The following is a 6,000-nucleotide window of genomic DNA, read 5'->3' on the forward strand; positions in this document are numbered from 1 at the left end:
CTACTACGGAAGTATATTTATCAGTTTTATAGATGATTTTGTTAACTTCACTATCATTTATTTCTGTTCCTTGTTCCAGGTACACAGTTCACTTTCCACATACTTCCTTTTAAAAAGGCATCTTATTTTAACAATGACCCAGTTAGTGCCATGTTTCTTGTCAGGTCTGAGTGACAAGCACCTCATGCTGGTATCAGGGTAGTTTGCTACCAATCTACAACTGCAGTTTTGATCATTTGTCCCACAAAGTGGTCACTATGTTTTTGTAAATCTAAAAACTAAAAGAGGCAATAGTAAACAGAAGCAGCAAAGTTTCTTAAAAGGGTTAAGGCAGGAACTAGGCTTTTAAATGTAACAGTTTTATGCTCATGTTTCAGAATATACTTCTCGTAGGCAGCATGGGAGTATACTATCTCAACTGCTCTGATGTGCTCTGCAAGTGTTAAAAGGGATTTTTAATGGATTGAAATGTCTGAAATCCCTAGACTTCTTGCATCAAGTCAAACTTCAACAGGGTAGGCTTAGCTTTTCATTCTTTTGAGGTAATATTGTAGGTAAACATGACTTACATGCTGTGATGATATTGCAGATTATCTGGTGTCAGCACCTTGGTTCCGTGTCAAAACCACAAAATCCCACACAATGCAGAGCACGGGCTTGCATTTGTATCCCTGGCCCAATTTGGGACTGCTCTGCTATGGATAACCTCCAGTTACCCACGTGAGAATAATGCAGCCACCAAACCCTTTGCCACTGGAGAGGCTAGGGAAACGAAGTCTGGGTGCTGCACCAGCAACGCTAGCAAAACCTGCAGCGGTTGAGGCAGCTCCCGGGACAGAGCAGTGTTTTGGGGGGTGAGGAGGTTGCCTCTAACCATGCTTCTGGAGATCTCACACAGCGGGCTGGGGGGCTAGTGTTTTTCCTTTGTGGCAGGCTGCCCACTTCGGAGCGGCATGGCGGGTGCGAGGCTTCTCCTCGGGCGCCACCACACCGCAGCGCCCTGCCTGGCTCTCCCCACCGCGCCCCAGGCACGGCCGCGCACGGGCCCCACCGCCGGGGCGCCGCCAAGGGCGAGGGGGAGCCGGGCGAGGTGTGCCGGCCCGGCTGCCTACCGTACCTGGATGAGGCCCCGGCGGTGCAGGGCGGTGTGCACGCAGCCTGGCACCTCCCCTCGGAGCACCACCGAGCCGTTCCTGTTGCCCAGCCGCCAGCTCCCCCGCAAGCTGTGCACCGCCGGGCCGCCCGCGGCAGAGACGCCAGCCCGGCCCGCAGCCGTCGCCACCAGCAGCGACAGCAGCAGCGCAGCTCGGCCCACGGCGGCGCCCGCCCGCCCCCCATACAACCGGCATGGCCGCCGGGAGGAGCGAGCGGCCGGCCCGGGTGGAGCGGCGGCCCCGCTCCGCGGCCGCCTCACCGCCATGGCCCGCGGAGACGCTGCTGCGGGTCAACGGACGGACGGGGGGAGGGGAACCGGTCCCTGAGGCCGCCGGCGACCTGACCACGTCCTCAGAGGGCTGGGGCGGCGCTTCGGGCCGTTAGCGGCCGGTGGGCGTGGGGGCGGGGCGGGCGCGCGCCTCCTCCCGCCGCCCGTTAACGGCTCCTCGGGGCCGGGTAGGCCGCTCAACGGTCCCGCTGTAGGAGCGACGCAAGGAAAGATGGCGCTGTTGAGGACGAGCCAGCGCGGCTCCTCGGAGGATTTCCAGTCAGCTGGAGTGCGGCTTTCCCCGCCGCTGGCGTCTTGAGCGCAGCCCGCGTTGGACGTCCCTGACAGCAAGGGAGGGGGCCACGACCGCTTTCCCGCCCCCCTCCCCGGCTAAAACGGTGATGGGCACTTGCACAACCCCCTTATCCGAGCGACTATTCAAGCAAGTCGGCATAACGTTGAGGACAGAAAGGCTTACCGAGCAGGGCATACACGTTAACAGCAGAATAAAGAAAAAAAAGTGTGGGGTTTTTGCTCCAAGAAGAGGCACAGTGGAACACTGATAATAGGAGCAGTATAAGGTTACAGATCTTTCGGATGTAGCAAATTTACTTAGAGCTCTAGAAAACTGCCGTGAAGTGGGAGGAATGAGGAAGAGCTGTGACAACACTGCAACAGGTACTTTCAGTATTGGCTCCCTTAAGTCATAAGATTTTATATGGCCTCAGAGTTCCACCTCCTTTTTCCCCATAAAATTAGAGGCGTATAAAACTGGAACAAATGTCATGAACGTCTCATAAAAAAGTACTCTGGTTTCTCATAAAGCAGCACTAGCACTATTGTTGTGGATTTTGTGTATAAAAATTAAGCATGTTCATCTGCAAAGGAGCAGAAGGGTCAGCTCCAAAGAAATAACCTGAAGTATGGTTTCCAAACCACACTGTAGCTTTTCTGCATGCCCTCACTAGCTTAATCCCTTCATTCACAGCCCAAAACCAGGAATTAAAGCAGTAAATTCTTAAATGGCTCAGTGGAAGGAGCAAAAGGCAATCGGTGGCCTGAACTACTCTTCTAGGAGTAGCCAGCCACCCTACTTCATGCTCTGTTTCCACTGAATCCTGGTGCAGAGGGGCCGAGATCATCTCCATGAACTGGAGACGTTTCACACCATGGCATGGTTGCACTTTGTCTAGCTGTTCCCCCAGCTGAAGCTGTACAGCGGGTGGAAAACTGTGCAATCCACTGAATCTCATTTCACAATATAGAAAAGTGCTCAGACTTCGACGACTCTCGCAATTGCAAGAGCGACTAGCCCAGGTACCTTCCAAAGGTTGTGACAGCACAAAACAGCAGAGTATCTAAGAACTTTCAAGACTAGATTCCCTGTATGCCTGTCAGCTCTGAGCAGATTAGAAAGTGGTTGGTTTGCTTTTCTTCAGATACAAATGACTTTATTCCCTCACACAGCTCAACACGAAACTGAAAATGCTCATTTCAGTAGCCACTCCATGACCTTAGCTTAGGGTTTGTAGAATTTTAGGGTGGGGTTTGGGTTTTTTTTTTTGGTGGTGGTGGTGGGATTTTTTGTTGTTTATTCTTAAAGCATAGTTGATTAAATGAACGTTCCATTTGGATTTGTAATTTTTACTTCATTTATGAACCAGGTCAGAATCTTGGTCAGACAGGTAATTTGCTGTCTCAGAATACACTTAAGTGAGAAAGTGAAATATGCTTGAAAATCTTGCAAAGTCCTTTAAAGAAATAATGCTACTAGTAGCATCACTTATCTTCCTGTTACTATATAATTTTTTTTTCTTCTTACAGAAGAGTCAGGTCCCTGTGCATACAAAGCAAGCAAACTACTAACTGCACGTAGGTGCATACACATGATTCTGCACAGAAATGCAACCAACCAATAACATTCAAAGAAACCCCACTTAACTGCAGGACTTTATTCAGTTTTTCCATTTCTGTCCTTATGTTTTCTTATTGTCTATAATTATAGACTGTAAAATTAGAGGAGGAAAGAATACATAAAGCACCTTGGGATGCTAAAGAGTTAATTACTTTAACAACATATATACAATTCATACACCAAATCACGTAAGAATAAAATGTGACTGACACAAAAACATGCTGCTGCTCCTGGTATGCAGCATGGAGCGCAAGAGTGAACAGCAGACAAGAATAGGGATACCAGAGTTTTGTTTTAGCTCCTGGCTTTCACGCACCTAATTCAGCACGCCGTAAGAATCCACCCTAGATATGTCTTTAAAACATTACTGAACATGGTCAACATGCCTTTATATTTTTGACTGAAATCCTTTTGACCTGACAACCCTTCATTTCAATACAACATAAAAATGCCAGTCCTTCCATTCATCTACCATATAAAGAAAAAGTACACGACATAACCACAGGCAATTTTTTCACCTGTGAGAGCACAGGGGGGCACAGTTCTGAGAAATACTGGTCCAAGGAGAGAAACAGTAGCTGATCTTTTTGTCACTCTGAAAAAAATCTCTGCTGCCAACTTCAAAAAGGGACCCATACTGTTTGGCAGCAGAAGCCTGTGCAGAAATTTAGCTGTTGGAACAGTTACTGTGTGTGTATTTTTAAGACTGAGTAACCCACATTCAATATATTGACTAACTGAAATGCAGGTCCCATTTCAGTTCAACTCCCAGCCATCTTTTAGTGAGATTGGCAAAAAAGACTATCATCGTAGAAGATTGAGTTACCCCAACTGACTTTGCATGTTGCAGAATTCAGTCAAAATTAGTATCTTCTCACCTTTTTTATAGTTCAGACTATAAAATCATTATACATTAATAGCAGAAAGCCTTGTTCTGTTTCTGCCCTCATCTGTCAATGAGTAATGCTTTCAGGACAATCAAACAATTTCGTGTATTTTCCTTAAATTCACTCATACAACACTAAAAGCATTTAAACACTGTAATGCTGCTTGAAAGATCTTATAGGATATTATTTCTCAAGAAGCAGATTTACAGAGAACTAAGTTTTAATGCTACTAAAGAAAAACTGCAAGCTGGCTTTTTTTTTTTTTTAATAAATCTTTTTCAGCAAGTCATGTGGTAGCTTCCCAGTAAGAAGGAAACTTCATTTCAAGATGTTTACTGTACTTCCGAGTTTTCTTTGCCTTTTATTCTTTCTGCTGAAGACTGACTGGAGCAACACACAGACACAAAAAAACTCAAGCTAAAAACAATGCTGTAATTAAGTATTCTGAGAACATGCTGTTTTCCTTGTTCAAGGCTTATAATTAAGTTAAATCATGTCTCATTTTCATGTCCCAGTTTTAGGGTTTGTTTTGTGTTTGAGGGTATTTTTAAACAAATGACATTTTTACTGTTTAAAGATACAAGAGTCTTAAAGGCTGTGGGTTTATCTTTTAAAATCTTTAGACACAAAGCAAGATCTTTTGTGTGGCTTTCTTTTACTGTGTACCATATTCAATTTCTTTCTCAAATGCCACAAATTTAGGAGGTTACTACAATTCTTACTTTACGATACTGCAAGTGGATATTCTTTGTCAACTAAGACAAAAAGCTGAAGGCAAAACCATGCCTTCGGCTCTATTAGAATAAATTCAGAGTAGTTCCATTGAAGCTACCCAAATTCTGCCATGTTAATCCAGAAGTCTTTTGTTTCCAATTGCTATGCAATCTCTATCACCACGACAGGCTGCTGCTGTTTTCTCTTTCAAATTCATGTTCAGTGAGTTCATGCAAAGGTTTTAAACAAACAGGTTCTCACAGATTTGGCTGCAGTACTTCAAGATATTACTGCCCCCACCTGTCCACCCTGTACTATTCTTCTGCTGAAGGGTACCACCTCTGAAGCAAAACAGGACTTGTGTTCACACCAGTCCATGTTGGGGCTTGCTATCTCTTTTGGTAACCGTACACCACTGCAGATACCACCACCACAGACCATTTGTCAAAGATGCAAAACAACTAAAGGATCATCTGCTTTTGGGAGTTTTGCATAGATGCAGCAACATCGATGCGGACGTGTTGGATAAATACTGGTGTAAAACTGGACTGGTGTTTGCGTGACTGTAAGTACCTTCAGACAGTACAGCACATCTGTATGAAAGCCCTACAGCTCCTCAACATAATGCCTGTCCTCTGTTTCATGACTGCCTCTGCAAAACACAAAACTGCTATGCAAAATAGTTACTCTCTGGGCTGGCATAAAGGCAATATGGTGCAGGGAGCCCTCCGGCTATGGATTTGTACAGGACACACAGAAAGAACATATTTCAGGCATTATTCTATATTTGTCTTGAATTCCATCCAAAAAGGATGTTAAAAATAAAATGAGGAAACAAATTAACATTGCTTTTAGATGAGGACACTATTAATACATCACTAGAAGAGAACGTTGTACTAGGTTATCATGAGCAAAATACAGAATGACAGTCTAAGTGGTAGGCCTAAAGTTTCTTTCATAATTATTGTAAAGTCTGTAGGTCATTGCAAGAGGATTTCCTTAGCAATCAAAATTACTCAACACTAATAATCATGAGTAATTACAAATAAGTATGTGGAAGG

At 45.0% G+C, this 6,000-nt stretch overlaps 1 protein-coding gene across 1 annotated transcript in view; it reads right to left on the reverse strand.

The window, feature by feature from the left end:
* MANBA (mannosidase beta) overlaps positions 1-1,314 on the reverse strand; it is a 51,030-nt gene extending 49,716 nt beyond the window's left edge. The window contains exon 1 of the mRNA XM_050895937.1: positions 1,118-1,314. The gene's annotated coding sequence lies outside the window, so the exon portion shown is untranslated. The remainder of the gene's footprint in view (positions 1-1,117) is intronic.
* Between the last annotated feature and the right edge of the window lie 4,686 nt (positions 1,315-6,000).

The sequence above is a fragment of the Gymnogyps californianus genome, chromosome 4 (genome assembly GCF_018139145.2).
Source record: "Gymnogyps californianus isolate 813 chromosome 4, ASM1813914v2, whole genome shotgun sequence".
Lineage (NCBI taxonomy): Eukaryota > Metazoa > Chordata > Aves > Accipitriformes > Cathartidae > Gymnogyps > Gymnogyps californianus.